Raw genomic sequence first — 16,138 nt, forward strand, 5'->3', positions numbered from 1 at the left:
CTTGAAGAGGCCCTTTACATCCTTTGTTAGTTGTATTCCTAGGTATTTTATTCTCTTTGTAGCAATTGTGAATGGCAGTTCGTTCTTGATTTGGCTCTCCTTAAGTCTGTTATTGGTGTATAGGAATGCTTGTGATTTCTGCACACTGATTTTGTATCCTGAGACTTTGCTGAAGTTGCTTATCAGTTTCAGTAGATTTGGGGCTGAAATGATGGGGTCTTCTAAACATTCAATCATGTCTTTTGCAAATAGAGACAATTTGACTTCCTCCTTTCCTAACTGAATACCTTTATTTTTCTTGCCTGATTGCTCTGTCTAGAACTTCCAATACTATACTGAATAGGAGTGATGAGAGAGGACATCCTCATCTAGTGCCAGATTTCAAAAGGAATGCTTCCAGTTTTCGCCCATTCAGTATGATATTGGCTGTGGGTTTGTAGTAAATAGTCTTTATTATTTTGAGATACGTTCTGTTTCTACCTAGTTTATTGAGAGTTTTTAGCATAAATGGCTGTTGAATTTTGTTGAAGGCCTTCTCTGCATCTATTGAGATAATCATGTGGTTTTTGTCTTTGGTTCTGTTTATATGGTGAATTACGTTTATAGACTTGTGTATGTGGAACCAGCCTTGCATCCCCAGGATGAACCCTACTTGATTGTGATGGATAAGCTTTTTGATATGCTGTTGCTATAGGTTTGCAGTATTTTATTGAAGATTTTTGCATCTATGTTTATCATGGATATTGGCCTGAAGTTTAATTTTCTTGTTGAGTCTCTGCTGGGTTTTGTTATCAGGATGATGTTCGTCAAAAAATGATTTGGGAAGGATTCCTTCTTTTCAGATTGTTTGGAATAGTTTCAGGAGGAGTGGTACCAGCTCCTCTTTATATGTCTGGTAGAATTCAGCTGTGAACCCATCTGGACCTGGGTTTTTTTTGGTTGGTAGGCTATTAATTGCTGCCTCAACTTCGGCCTTGTTAGTGGTCTATTCAGGGTTTTGACTTCTTCCTGGTTTAGGCTTGGGAGGGTGCCAGAGTCAAGGAATTTATCCATTTCTTCCAGGTTTACTAGTTTATTTGCATAGAGTTGTTCATAGTAATCTCTAATGGTAGTTTTTATTTCTGTGGAATCGTGGAATCGGTGGTGATATCCCCTTTATAGTTTTTTATTGCATCTATTTGATTCTTCTCTCTTCTCTTTTTTATTAATCTGTCTGATATAAGAATAGCTACTTCTGCTCACCTTTGGTGTTCATTTGCATGAAATGCCTTTTTCTATCCCTTTACTTTAAGTTTTTGCGAGTCCTTATGTGTTATGTGAGTCTCCTGAAGGTAGTAGATAGTTGCTTGGTGAATTCTTATCCATTCTGCAGTTCCGTTTCTTCTATGTGGAGCATTTAGGCCATTTATATTCAATGTTAGTATAAATGTGAAGTACCCTTGCATGTATCATGCTATTTGTTGTCTGTGTATCTTGTTTTTATTTATTTATTTATTTATTTTTGTTTGTTTGTTTGTTTTTTGAGATGGAGTTTTGCTCCTGTTACCCAGGCTGGAGTGCAACGGTGCGATCTCAGCTCACCGCAACCTCCACCTCTTGGGTTCAGGTATTTCTCCTGCCTCAGCCTCCTGAGTAGCTGGAATTACAGGCACACACCACCATGCCCAGCTAATTTTTTGTATTTTTAGTAGAGACGGGGTTTAGTCATGTTGACCAGGATGGTCTCGATCTCTTGACCTCGTGATCCACCCGCCTTGGCCTCCCGAAGTGCTGGGATTACAAGCATGGGCCACCGTGCCTGGCCCTATAATCAGGTATATATAAGGATTGGCCAATGGACAGGAATGCTATAGCTGTCATCATGTGCACATGGAGAACCTGGTCTGAAGTTTTCTGCTGGTAACTTTTTGTAAGGTCAGGAGTGCTGGCTTGAAAATTTGAGAAATAAGTGCCACCAGTTGGCATACAACCTGGAGATAAGAGTGAAGCATTCTTTTTTTCTTTCTTTCTTCCTCTTTTTCTTTCTTTCTTTCTTTCTTTCTTTTTTTCATTCTTTCTTTCTTTCTCTTTTCTTTCTTTTTTTTTTTGAGATGGAGTCTCACTCAGTTGACAGGCTAGAGTACAGTGGTGCAATCTCGGCTCACTGCAACCTCCACTTCCTGGGTTCAAGTGATGCTTCTGCCTCAGCATCCTGAGTTGCTGGGACTATAGGTGAACGCCACCACACCCAGCTAATTTTTATATTTTCAGTAGAGACAGGGTTTCATCATGTTGGCCAGGATGGTCTGAATCTCTTGACATCGTGATCCTCCCATCTCAGCCTTTCAAAGTGCTGGGATTACAGGCGTGAGCCACCGTGCCGGGCCAGCATTCTTCTGAGAGATGTTGCATCATCAGTGGTGGTGATGGCTCAAAGAGAGATATCTCTGTGGGGAAACAGTAACATTGATGACTATGGTCTGAGAAGTGATTTACAAGAGTGAGACTCACTGTGGAAATATTTTAGGATTACTTTAACCAATTAATTTTGTTTATACTTGCTTTTGTATGCAGCACAAGCATAGTATGATTAAAAATGACCCTAAGAGCTCTCTAAATTTTTATAAAATGATTCAAAAACTAAGTAGTAAAGTGTTTGCCTGATTCATTGGCAGTTTCTTTAATCTTACCATTATTTAAAAAATGGTATAGCTAAAGCTTAGATTCAATGAAAAATGGGAGCAGATGCTCAAATATTTGTTAAATGAGTGAATAAATGTTCACTCCAGACTCTTTTTCCCCCTCCAAAGGTCCCTGTGGCTTTTTTCCTCTAAACCCATTAAACAGTGCCATCTGCAGGGAAGGTAGCTCATGACATCCTGTTTAGATAGTCCAGTAACAGCATAGAAGGTAAGAGCTCTTTATACAATACCACTACACATTATCCTTTAAAACTTGTAGAGGCCTGTTTTTTTAGAAAATGGGAACTCAGAAAGCCAGAAATGACACTCAAGCTTTGAGTTCTTTCTGCTCTAATATAGCTTCATGTTTAAACATTAGAAGAACAATAACGAGGTAAGATTGGCAATGCCACTATCCAATTCTCTGTATCTCTTAAAACTAGCAAGTTTATTTTGAACCATCATGAATCAGATCTAAGATGAGCAGTTATTTATTATCTTTAGGCAAGACTGAGTAGACACGTGAGGTAGATAAAGGAAAGAGAGAGAAAGAGTTAAAATGTTTGTCCAGCCTATATTTTTCCGGCTAACAGCCGCTAGGAAAAGCTAGGTTGAGAAAGACCTGTATTAACTTCCTTGTGTTTCAGAAACTAAACTTTTAGGCAAAGCCTAAGACTGTCCTGTTTAAACCAACTATTTCTATTTAGTAGGAATTTATAATGATATGGTATGATGGCAAAGCTACTTTTGAGGTCTGGACTCTCCATTAACTATAGCAGTTTATCAGAGGACAAGGTCTCTTCCACAATCCATTATCTTAAAGTAGCACGTGGGTGTTGGAGATGGGTGATGGTCTGACAGCTCCATATGAGTATCAGGGATGAATAAATGGAAAAGGCTGCTACTGCTAAATCCAGCCCTATAATTATGTTTTGTCCTCTGGGTCAGTTCCAGGTCACTAGCATCTCAACTAACCTAAAACCCATATAATGCTTATTTGTAATTTTAATTTTTAGTTCTATATTAATTGCATTTTATATGCCCCTGGTCATAATGGAACAAGAGTCAATTCGGGCATCAGAAATGCTGATTTTGCTATGGATAGAATCTCAGGCCTATGTGCTGTCTGAATGCTCATGCAGTGGTTGTAGATACTGTACTTTACCTTTTAGATGGTGAGGATGTTGAAAAGGTATTTTTTTCATTTCCACATAGATGCTCTTGTGATCATAAAATCAGTTTTACAGTTAAAGTGATGCCTAGATTCCTGCAGTGCATCTCTTACCAAGTCTTGTTTAGTAATCTCTATATGCAGTAAAAGGATTGCTTCTCTCTCTTTTGCATCTCTCATGGACTTCCTTCCCCTGGTGCCCTCTGCTGCATTCTTTGACTGCCAGTCCTGATTTCTGACAATGTAACCTCAGCTGGAACTTAGGTGATGATTTTGCTTTCCTTATTTGGTTGAGTAAACTTGTAACCCCAGGAACATGCAGAAAAAATAGATATAAAGTGTACATATTGTATTTATAGGCATGTAGTTAAACATTTTCCAATCATTATGCTGCTTTATGGGTGCTGTGACTGAAGATGCTTAAGGGGATTTGAGCTACTAAGTTTCTAAGTTCCAGTTTGTATTTATGAATATGATTTTAGCCATTGGGAGAATTTATTCTAATTAGCAAGTATGCGGTGCTAGAAATTTGAAAAGTTTGAGAAAATCAGATATATTGAATATATAACTGTACTTAAAATATCCAAGGATATTGACATTAAGTATGATCAAATGAGTAGGGAAGATATCATTTGTAAACTTGGATTAATTGTACGTTAATCAAAGAAAAAGTTAAAAAGTAATGATTTTAGGCCTGGCGCGGTGGCTCAAGCCTACAATCCCAGCACTTTGGGAGGCTGAGGCGGGTGGTTCACGAGATCAAGAGATCGAGACCATCCCGGTCAACATGGTGAAACCCCATCTCTACTAAAGATACAAAAAATTAGCTGGGCATGGTGGTGTGTGCCTGTAATCCCAGCTACTCAGGAGGCTGAGGCAGGAGAATTGCCTGAACCCGGGAGGCGGAGGTTGCGGTGAGCTGAGATTGCGCCATTGCACTCCAGCCTGGGTAACGAGCAAAACTCTGTCTCAAAAAAAAAAAAAAGTAATGATTTTAATACTTGAAAAAGTAGGGTTTATAAGGTTGAGATACTTTAAAAGTTTCACATATATTTAATCAAAATAATACTGATTAGAAGAAAAAAATAAAATTAAACTTTTTATGCACAGAAATGCTTTTAAGATAGTAAAGTGTCAGTAACAAATATCACATATTTAAAAGTTAGTTCCATAGAAATATGTGCTCTGGGAAACTGCAGTTTCTTAACAAGTCTGTGCTGTCTTGAAGAAAACGCTTATCTAAAAGGTAATAGCTTCATGAAGGAATAAAGGATTGCTAGGCCCTGAGTATGGAAAACAGGACACTGATAGCTAGAAACACTTTCTCCAGTAATTACAGGGTATCTTTTGATGCCTTCAGGAAAAAAGACATCTACTGAGGTGGTCATATGATTGTTCTTTTTCATTATATTCACTAGAAATTGTGGTAATTTTCACTGGATATTGAATACTAGATTGTTATTTTTAAGTCAGCATTTTGAACATGAAGTTTTGTCTACTCTTCTCCCTATTTCCTTCTGATACATCAGCCTTCATTCCTGTTATTCTCCTATTTGTAATGTGTCTGTATTAGTTTGTTCTCACACTGTAAATAAATATCTGAAGCTGGATTACTTATAAAGAAAAGCGGTTCTACAGGCAGTATCGGAAACATGGCTGAGAGACCCCAGGAAACTTAGAATCATGGCAGAAGGCGAAGTGGAAGCCAGCATGTCTTAAATGGTGGGAGCAGGAGAGAGAAAGATGAAGGGGAAGGTGCTACATACTTTTAAACAACCAGATCTTGTGAGAACTCATTTGCTATCATGAGAGCAACAAGGGGGAAATTCATTACTATGATCCAAACACCTCCCACCAGGCCCCTCCTCCAGCATTGGAGATTACAATTTGACATGAGTTTGGAAGGGGTTACAAATCCAAGCCATATCGGTGTCTTTTTTAAAAAAGACCTGGAATCTTTTTTATATTTCTTGTTTGCAGCAGAGTGAGCAGGAAAATTGTCTTTGTACTGGCACTTCAGTTGCACTTTGCATAGGCTTTGCATTTCTCTATCAGGTGGGCAGCTTCTGGATGGTATGGTTTATGATATGACCAGTGGAATTCTTGATCATGCCCTTCAGTTCTTGTTATAAATGAGTCCACTGGTCTGACATGATGTTATCTGGGATCCATGCTAGTGGTGAATTAAATAAGCCCTTGGGTAGTGGTGTTGACTAAGGCCCTGAAGGCAAAGCTATACCTGGTAAGCATATGATGTGGTCAAATTGTCACCAAGTTGCTGGTTGGTCTCTTCCAGTGATATATGGTCTCAGGGACTTAGAGTTATTGTCAGGTTGGACATTTGGCAGCGGCAGTGGCTCGATTAGTTAAGTGTTAAGTCAGAACCCATGCTATTGAGCCAGATATAGTCCCCATCCTTGCCATCATAGCCATTCTGTTCAGGTTCTTTTGTGCTAACAGTGGAGTGGGTAATGACAGGAACTGGTCAACGTCAACTGGCCAAGTTGTTTTGTCCAGCTATTTGTTTAGAAATTCTTCCATGGTGGGTGCTCCCTGATGGATATTAACAAGGATTATGCTTTTATCTTCATGGTGGGAGATGTAAGACACAATTATTTGTTCTTTGAAGGAAATGTCCCAGCATGTCCCAGACCACTGGGCACAAAATTTCAATTACAGTTGGGGCTCTGAAACTTTATAGGGTTTATCTCCTCTCTTTGGAACTCAGGTATCTTACCAATTCTTCCAATGTACTGGCTACTTCTTGCTTATCCAGCTCAGTTAGTACAATATTGTTAGTAGAGTGTGCCACTGTCATATTCCTTGAGATGTTCACATGGCCCAGGTCTCTTTGGAATATATTATGAGAGAGGGTAGGAGTGTTAACATAGCCTTGAGATAACACTATACATGTATAGTGTTGTTTGTTCCAAGTAAATGCAAACAGTTTTTGATTGATGAGATCCAGAGCAAAAGCTGCATACCATGTCCTTGAGGCTGGGGTATCTTCTCCAGTAGAAATACCACCTTTGGCACAGAGCTGCAGTATGTACTGAAGGTGGTATTATTTCCAATTTTCAGTTGTACAAGGCCACTTTTAAGAAGGACTGCAGGTTTCAGGTGAGAACTTGTGAGTTTTAGGGCTATGGCTCCAGAAAGGTTTAGTTCTTGCCTCAGCACTGGGAACTGACTACAGGAGAAATACTAGCAAAGCATCACTATTAGAATCAGGGACAGTAACTAAAGTGATAAAAGTTTTTTTCCGAGCATGCAAATTTTTATTTCATCCCAACCTAAAAGTTCTCAGCACCAGGCAGATTTGTCTGGAGAGGCAGAGGAAGAGGAGGGAGAATGGGTAGAGAGAGAGTGAGCTCTTACTTAGGTTTCTTAACACAAGGAGAAAGGGGTTAGAGAGAGAGAGAGTTAGAGTTTGGTTGCCTATGATTCCAAGTCTTCTTAAATACACCCAAAGGGGTTCTGCCTTGCAAATGCGAGAGGTATGTGCCAGTTCTTGTTTTTTTTTTTTTTTTTGAGACGGAGTTTCGCTCTTGTTACCCAGGCTGGAGTGCAATGGCGCAATCTCGGCTCACTGCAACCTCCGCCTCCTGGGTTCAGGCAATTCTCCTGCCTCAGCCTCCTGAGTAGCTGGGATTACAGGCACGCGCCACCATGCCCAGCTAATTTTTTGTATTTTTAGTAGAGACGGGGTTTCACCATGTTGACCAGGATGGTCTCGATCTCTCGACCTCGTGATCCACCCGCCTCGGCCTCCCAAAGTGCTGGGATTACAGGCTTGAGCCACCGCGCCCAGCGCTTGTGCCAGTTCTAAGTTGGAAACTTTGGCCTGACCTATAGAGTCTTTGCTCTTTCACATGATGTATGTCACCCTGTAGCTACTTTGATATGGGGAACGCTCACATTTTTGTTTTTATTATGGACATTTTCAAACTTATAACAGCCTCCATTTATGTATTGAGTTCCCATATCCCCACTTATCACCAAGCTGCAGAGTTAAGGTATACCACTATTTTACCAAACTCATTTTATTCTTTCCCCTTTGTGATTTTGTCTCTTGTGCCTACTTGTCTCCATAGCTGTCACAATATTTCTTTTCCTCCTGTTATGGCTACACTACCCTGAATGTTGCCAATACTCTTTCCAATTCCTTTCTTCCCCTTCTCTCTTAAACTCATTTCAATTGGGCTTTCACCCCGACCCTGTACCCAAACTGCTTTTTATTAAAATCACCAATTGCTTAGGATTGTCTTGGCTATGCAGGGTCTTTTGTGATTTCATACGAAGTTTAAAGTGTTTTTATCCAGTTCTGTGAAGAAGGCCATTGGTAGCTTGATGGAGATAGCATATGTTCACTGCAGCCCTGTGTACAATAGCAAAGACCTGGAACCAACCCAAATGCCCATCACTGATAGACTGGACAAAGAAAATGTGGTACATATACACCATGGAATACTATGCAGACATAAAAAACGATGAGTTTATGTCCTTTGTAGGGACTTGGATGAATCTGGAAACCATCATTATAAGCAAACTGACACAAGAACAGAAAGCCCAACACTATGTTTTCACTCATAGGTGGGTGTTACAACAAGAACACGTGGACTCGGGGAGAGAAGCATCACACACTGGGGGTAGTTGAGAGGGTAGGGGAGAGACAGTGGGGGGTGGGGAGGGGAGCGTGGGGAGGGATAACATGGGGAGAAATGCCAGATATAGTATACACCTAAAGCAGGCGTCCCCAAACTACAGCCCGTGGGCCGCATGCAGCCCCCTGAGGCCATTTATCCGGCCCCCCGCCGCACTTCAGGAAGGGGCACCTCTTTCATTGGTGGTCAGTAAGAGGAGCACAGTATGTGGCGGCCCTCCAACGGTCTGAGGGACAGTGAACTGGCCTCCTGTATAAAAAGTTTGGGGATGCCTGACCTAAAGCAAAATAAATTAAGAAAAATCACCAATTGCTCTTCACATTGCTTCACCAATTACCCTCCACATTTGCTAAGTCCAGTGGTTGTTTTGCAGTCCTCTTCTTGCTTTATCCATTAGTAGCACTTGTCTATTTTCACTACTAGTATTCTATCTTGACTTCCATGCTGCCACACTTTCCTCATTTCTTCCAGTATAACCTCACTGACTTCTTAGCCTTTGCTTGTTCCTCTTCATCTTCCTGGTTCCTAGCACTAGAAGGCCCAGATCTCAGCCTTTGACACTTAATCCAACTTTTACTAAATTATAGACAATAATGATAGACATCTAATGAGATAAAATAAACTTTATTCATAAATATTGTCTCATATGAGCTAAAAATGAAAAGAGTGCCTACTAAAAAGGGATTATATAAAGGTACATGGCCATTTCATTTAAAAGTAAGTTATTTTCTCAAGTGGAAGATAGCCTATGGAATAATTAGTCCTAGCTTTCTGAAAATGACTAGCTCATCTGATGCATCATCCTTAAGCAGTGATAGAAATTGGTGTCAAGATAGGGTTTGATTGGAGTTGTATCTTAAAAAAAAATATGCAGTGATGTTCTGGAGGGGAAGAGAGGCAATGAGATAAGGGAGGCCAGTTAAGAATGTGTGATTGAGGTGCCAGCAATGGCAAGAGAGTGTCATGGAGAACAGCAGATAGTCCAAGGATGACTTGGTAGGAAATTCTAGTAGCTGATAAGTAGGAAAAAGGAGAAGAAGAAAGACTATTTCTGAGAAACCTCAGAGAAAATAAAAGCAACTTAAGTGTACTACTCTCCTTCACCCAGTGGTATTAGCTGGAGCCAAGGGGAAAAAAGCATGGGACTAAGAAGAATTATTGAATTACAAATCTTTAGGATGAAGCCATCGGATTCTGGCAACTCCAAGCCCCATGACTCATGGTCAGTGAGAAACTATCCCTTCAAGTCACCATAAATCAAGATCCACTCTTATACCCTGCCCAGAACACATCCAAGTCAAGGAAACAAGTATAAATAACAGTCTTCCTAATACCGCCAGTGTCTTCATTATGCTGGATCATGGGCTAAGACCTCCTGAAGCAACAGAATTTGGAAGGTGCTGAGAAGCCTAAAGTGTTTTTAGAGCCAGTGCCACACTCAGATGTATTCAATTAACCTAATTCAGAGATGAGAGAAAATCTTTCACATACTGATGGTATAAGAAACCACAGTGTTATACAGGGAACACAACAAAGCATTACGTAGTGCCCTTAGAACTGTCATTTAAGTACTTTTGAAATGCATAAATAGATGTCATTTCCTGGCCAATTTTTGATACTATAAAGCTGATTTAGAAATGCCACAAAACTTTGACCTGATGATATACTTCACTATCCACAGCTACAGCCATTTTTCAGTCTCTCTCTTCTCTCTCTCTCTCTCTACATATATATATATATATATATATATATATATATATATATATATATAGACATATATATAGACATAGATATATGTCTTACATACACACCCCCAGCACCCCCACACACATGTATGGGTGTGTGCATATAAGACTAATAACTCACTTGGAATGCTAGTAGAAGCTGCACCAGTGGCTGCAGAATTTACCTAATATTATCAACCTGGGAAGGAGAAGCCAACAGGCCATGAAGCCCAACCTTGACTACTTCTACAGTTTGCAAAAATCGTCCTCGAAGAGTCCCATTCACTTAAGTGATTTCTGAATGTCCTTCTCAAGTCTAACTCTTAGATTTTTTTCTTTTCTAAAAAGGTTTTTACATATCCCAGAGACACTGTGGTGTGTCAGGTGCTGATGGATGCTCCTGGGTGAACAATGTGTATCTCCTGGAGAGTCTGTTTAATCTGAAGATTCTCAAAAAGCTTAAGTCTCCTTTAAGTTGATTCCTATGAAAATATTTATTAATTTCTCCAGTAGTGTTCCTTTTTCTATACTGAGATTTGTACAAGATCAAGTATATGCTGTCACTGCATTTTGGGATTTTTGGGGTGTCAATTTTCTTTCTGAAAATTTTTGTGGCTAGTGATGCCTTTGCCTGAGTTTTTGTCCTATATCCAGGAAGAATGGGGTACACACACAGTGAAGGGTAAAGAAGACCAAGAAGAGCTTTATTTAGGGTTAGAACAGCTCAGTGGAGACTGGCAGTAGGCAGGCAGGTTGTCTGTGGAGTGTTCAGCTTTCAGCAGAGAGGGTAGCTCCTCTCTGCAGCTGGTCCTCTGGATGTCTGTTAGCAGAGAGGAGGTCCTAGAGAGGGTGGCTTCTCTCTGCAGGTAGGTTGTTTGGTTGTCTTTGCAGGTCTCTGAAGCTCTCAGCAGAGAGGGTAGCTCTTCTCTGCAGCTGGTCATCCTGTGTCTGCTCAGCTCTGGTTGAACCCAGGGCTTTTATGGGCCTCAGAGGGGAGGAAGTGCAAGCCAATTGGCCTATGGGTAGCCGTGGTTGGGCCTGGAAAAGGCACCAGTTCCCACTTCGGTCGGTGGGACTGGCAGCCTGGTCCCCAGCCTTCAGGCCCTCCCTGGCCTGAAAGAGGGACCTTACTGGAAACCCATCCCCTCCCACTTAGAACTTTGGCTGCCTCCTGCTGTTCATGGTGCCTGGGCTTGGCTTGACTTTGCTCCAAGATTGAAGCAGGTCCCAAGAGCAAGGAGAAGCCAGACAGTGGAGGCAGGCACTTTTGAGCCTGCAAGAGTGGGGTGGGGTGGAGCCCATCCCAGGTTCCCAAGAGTGCAGGCATGCCTGAGTTTGGCAGCCGCAGTTTGGGCACCTGCAGTCTCGCCAAGGAGGACAGGTTTCCCGCCTGCTGTGCGGAGCATGCAGCCCCGGTGGTGCCTCCCTGCTGCAGCTGGGATGATGGTGGGCCAACTAGGGTGGCTTCCACTACCAACTGTACCACAATATAATCAAAGAATGGATATGGGAAAATTTCCCAGAGTCTATTAAGAGAGTTAATGACTTATTTGGGCAATTTAAAATGTTATTTAAAATGTAAGTGAAAAGTATGCTGTTGTAGAAAGGAAAGGAAGATGCCTATGAATATGAATAATTAGAATAAAGCTATATTTTAGCATGCTGCTTCCAGCTATAACTCTATACACTATGTTGCTATCTTTTTCCATTTCAGAAATAGTTGAAAACACATCAGATAAGTAGATCTGAAAATGTCCTTAATTTTAGAAAATGACTTAAAAGGTATATCAGGTGAAGCAAATCTATTAAGCATATTTCTCTCAGAAGCTGGGGGCAGGGGAAGTACTAATGAAGACAGGTGGCTTTAAGAAAATTCGTGAAATAATATAAAACGCAAACAAGACAAAAATGTTAAACATAAAAAACTAAAGTATCAAATGCATTCCTTGGTGATAGCCATTGTGATCAATTTTTCTAAAGTTTTTCATAGTGTATGTATGCATATATATAAAATTAATATATAAATTATGTAGATATTTATACAAAATTATATATTGTATGGTAACATTTAATATATTAATATTCAATGTTATATATATAAAATTAATGCCATAGCTCTTGCCAAGGAATTTATATATATACTATAGGAAACTGTGTGTGTCTATATATATATATAATATATATATATATGTTTGTGTATGTGTACTGTGTATATATGTATACTATAGGTATGTGTGATAGGCATGTATGTTATATATATATATAGTAGGTACACAGGTTTCTTTTGTTATTTTTAATTGCTGAATATTAGTGCATTGTATTGATATACCACAATTGATTTAACTCATATCAAATGATGGATTGTTGGATTGATTCTATTTTGCTAATAATTGCAAAGAGAAATTGGTATGTTTTAAGATAAACTTGCAATCATATCAATATTTCTATGGGATAAAATATTAAATTAGGAATTGTGATAAAGAATAAACATACTAAAAACAGTATTTATTGCTAAATTATTCCCTGGAAATATATCAATTTACTTCATCATAGGAAGTAAATGATACTATTTCTAAGAAAACCATCATGACTGAATGTTAACAAACTTCTTAAACATTTTTCCCCAGAAGGGTGCAAAGGATACCTATTTATTTAAATTTGAAATTTTTTGCCTATTGTTTTTGCTCAGCTAGTTTTTTTGTAGCACAGATCCCTTTCATAAAGGCAGACCCATCCCTGGATTTTTCTTTATGCGTTTGATTTTCACATCATTGAAAATGATCTTATCCAAGTTAATTTATTAAAGTAGTCATTGGTTGGTTTTATGTCTTTTTTGTTACATGAAAAATCATTTAGCGGTAATTGTAGATTCATACACAGTTGTAAGAAACAACACAGAGAGATCAACAACACAAAACCTATGTGCGTTGGTCTCCTAAGGACACCTACCTGGCTACCTTTCATCAAAGAGGCATTGTGCTATGAAATGGGAGGGTGGGGAGAGAAATTCAAGCAAATTCAGAGATTCAGCCACCAAGGGGTTCAGCTCATTACTTCTCACCTTGTGAAAGGTACCTGGTGACCTTTAGCCCCCTGATGGACATGCAGGATGACCCTCAGACCACAAACATCTGGGACATCCTTACAGGGCACAAGAAGAGAGATTTTCACTGTGAGAGCTCAGTCATTAGCGTATTTTTAAATGGAGCCATGATGGTAAATTCTGTCAGAATGACCCTGGGTACGCTTAGTATCTATGAAACTCCTCCTATGGGTCTTTTGAATAAGAAGAGTTTGAAGATCTCTGGGATAAAAGACTTTTCTTGGTCTCCTGGTGGTAACATAATCACCTTCTGGGTGCCTTCAGACAAAGATATTCCAGCCAGGGTAAACCTGACGCAGCTCCCTACCAGGCAAGAGATCTGAGGAAACCGTTCAGTGTGGTGGATTGCACGCTGCACTGGCAGAAGAACGGAGATTACTTGTGTGTGAAAGTAGACAGGACTCCGAAAGGTACCCAGGGTGTTGCCACAAATTTTGAAATTTTCCAAATGAGGGAAAAACAGGTACCTGTGGATGTGGTCGAAATGAAAGAAACCATCATAGCCTTTGCCTGGGAACCAAATGGTAGTAAGTTTGCTGTGCTGCACAGAGAGGCTCTGTGGATGTCTGCATTTTTTTACCCATGTCAAAAACAACGGGAAGACTGAACTCATCAAGATGTTCGACCAACAGGAAGCAAACACCATCTTCTGGAGCCCCCAAGGATAGTTCGTGGTGTTGGCGGGCCTGAGGAGTATGAACTTCGGACTGCATGGTCATCGCAGAGCACTACATGGCCTCTGACGTCGAGTGGGATCCTGCAGGCGCCGCTGCTAAGAGTCTATGAAGCCAATGCTGGTGGTTCCGACAGAAAACTCCAAACAAGAAAGAAGTGTTGGCCGGGCGCGGTGGCTCAAGCCTGTAATCCCAGCACTTTGGGAGGCCCAGGTGGGTGGATCACGAGGTCAAGAGATCGAGACCATCCTGGTCAACATGGTAAAACCCCGTCTCTACTAAAAAAAAAAAAAAAAAATACAAAAAAAAAAAAAAAAAAAAAAGTAGCTGGGCATGGTGGCACGTGCCTGTAATCCTAGCTACTCAGGAGGCCGAGGCAGGAGAATTGCCTGAACCCAGGAGGCAGAGGTTGTGGTGAGCCGAGATCGCGACATTGCACTCCAGCCTGGGTAACAAGAGCGAAACTCCGTCTCAAAAAAAAAAAAAAAAAAAAAAAAAACTTTTTTTTTTTTAAAAAAAGAGGTGTTAGTGGTGCCTTAACAACTCCCCACCCCACCCCACCTGCAGACACCAGGGGCTGAAAGGCACAAAAATGTGTCGCAATGGCAGAACCCCAGTCGAGGTCACAGTCCAGAGCAAGAGCACGGGGAGGTGGCGGGAGTCGCGCGGGCTTCCCTGCAGGGCGGCCTCGACTCCACACCACACCCGCTGCACGCAGCGCTCCCCAGTCACTCCTGATTCCGGAGGGGGATGATTTCTTCAGTGACAGAGAACTCGATGGTCTCCTCGTCCCAGTCGTCCGCGTGGCTGTCCAGCCCGCCAACGTCCCCCTCCTCGCAGCTCCAGGCGCTGGTTTTTCCGCTCCCTGCAGCGCTCCTGGGCTGTCTTCCGGGTACTTCCGGAAGTGTTCCATCGTGGCGCGCCGTCTCTCCACCGATTCCTTTGAGGTTTAGGGCCGGCTCAAACGTTCCTTCTGTTCAAAGATCTTAGAGAATTTCTTCAGATCCTTTTTAATCTGCTTGATCTGCTCCTGGCTCAGGAGTGTTGGAGGCCGGGGCCGCCACCGCAGCTAGCAGAAACGGTCCTTGTTGCTCTTCTGCAGGAGGCTTCCCAGGTTCACGACTACGCTAAACGTCATGTTGGGGTCTGAAGGGAGTGGGTGGATGTGCAGAGCACTCAGGGGGGCCGCAGGCAGGCGAGAGATGATTTCATTCAGCAGCAGCTTTCATCAACAGCGCTCTCACACTGTCCCCCCTACTGTCTCGGCTCCTTAGTCCAGAGGCTCCCACACAAAGCTGCACGGCCCGCTCTCCCTTGCCTTCAGGGTCAACAGCTTAACTCTTTCTCCCTCCGGGCACCAGCAAGCCGAGCTGTGCCCTGGTTCCCTCCATCCACCTGCAAAGATGGACAGCTCTGGCTCTCTCTCTCTCTCTGGGCGCCAGCGCGAGCACATGTACACGTTGTTAGCAGGGCAATGACCCTTTTTACAGACAACGGTGGCTTAGAGCCAAGCGGTGGTCTTCCTATAGTTATGAGTACATGGCTGTGATAACAAGAGGACACAGTTGCTAAACTCTAGTAACTGGCGATTCGAGGGAAAAGAAAAAAAAAGTCAGAATGTATTTGAACCAAACTTTCAGTTAGGCTTCTTTTGGTAATGGAATGTTGAATTTCTCATTTTTAAGTTGGTATCTTCTGCTTTGAAGAAAAGGATCTAAATGTGACTGTTTTCAGGCATTGCTACTCGCAATGTAGTCTGCAGCGCAACATTACTGTTAAAAATGTAGAATCTTAGCCCTCATCCCAGACATTCTGAATTAGAATCTGCATTGTAACAAGAGTGTCAGGTGATGTGTATGCTCCTTAAAGTTTGAGAAGCAAGCACCGCTGCTAATGGGCATCAGTACAGCATGAACCCTGAAGGCAAAACCCTGTAGACCAGGGATTCTCAAAGTGTGGTCCCTGGGTGGTCAGTATGAGCATCACCTGGGAACTTGTGAGAGCCACTAATTCTCAGCTGTCAGTCCAGTCTTAGTGAATCAGAAAACTAAGTGATACTCAGCTGTGCTTCAACAAGCTCTACCGGTGATTCTGATGCCTATTAAGTTGAAGAGCCACTGTTTAGAGATTGGTTGGTGAAAA

General features: G+C 41.5%; 1 pseudogene; it reads left to right on the forward strand.

The window, feature by feature from the left end:
- Positions 1-11,544: 11,544 nt before the first annotated feature.
- On the forward strand, positions 11,545-14,484 carry LOC101052926 (eukaryotic translation initiation factor 3 subunit B pseudogene; annotated as a pseudogene).
- Positions 14,485-16,138: the final 1,654 nt, after the last annotated feature.

This window comes from Saimiri boliviensis, chromosome 6 (genome assembly GCF_048565385.1).
Source record: "Saimiri boliviensis isolate mSaiBol1 chromosome 6, mSaiBol1.pri, whole genome shotgun sequence".
Taxonomy (NCBI): domain Eukaryota; kingdom Metazoa; phylum Chordata; class Mammalia; order Primates; family Cebidae; genus Saimiri; species Saimiri boliviensis.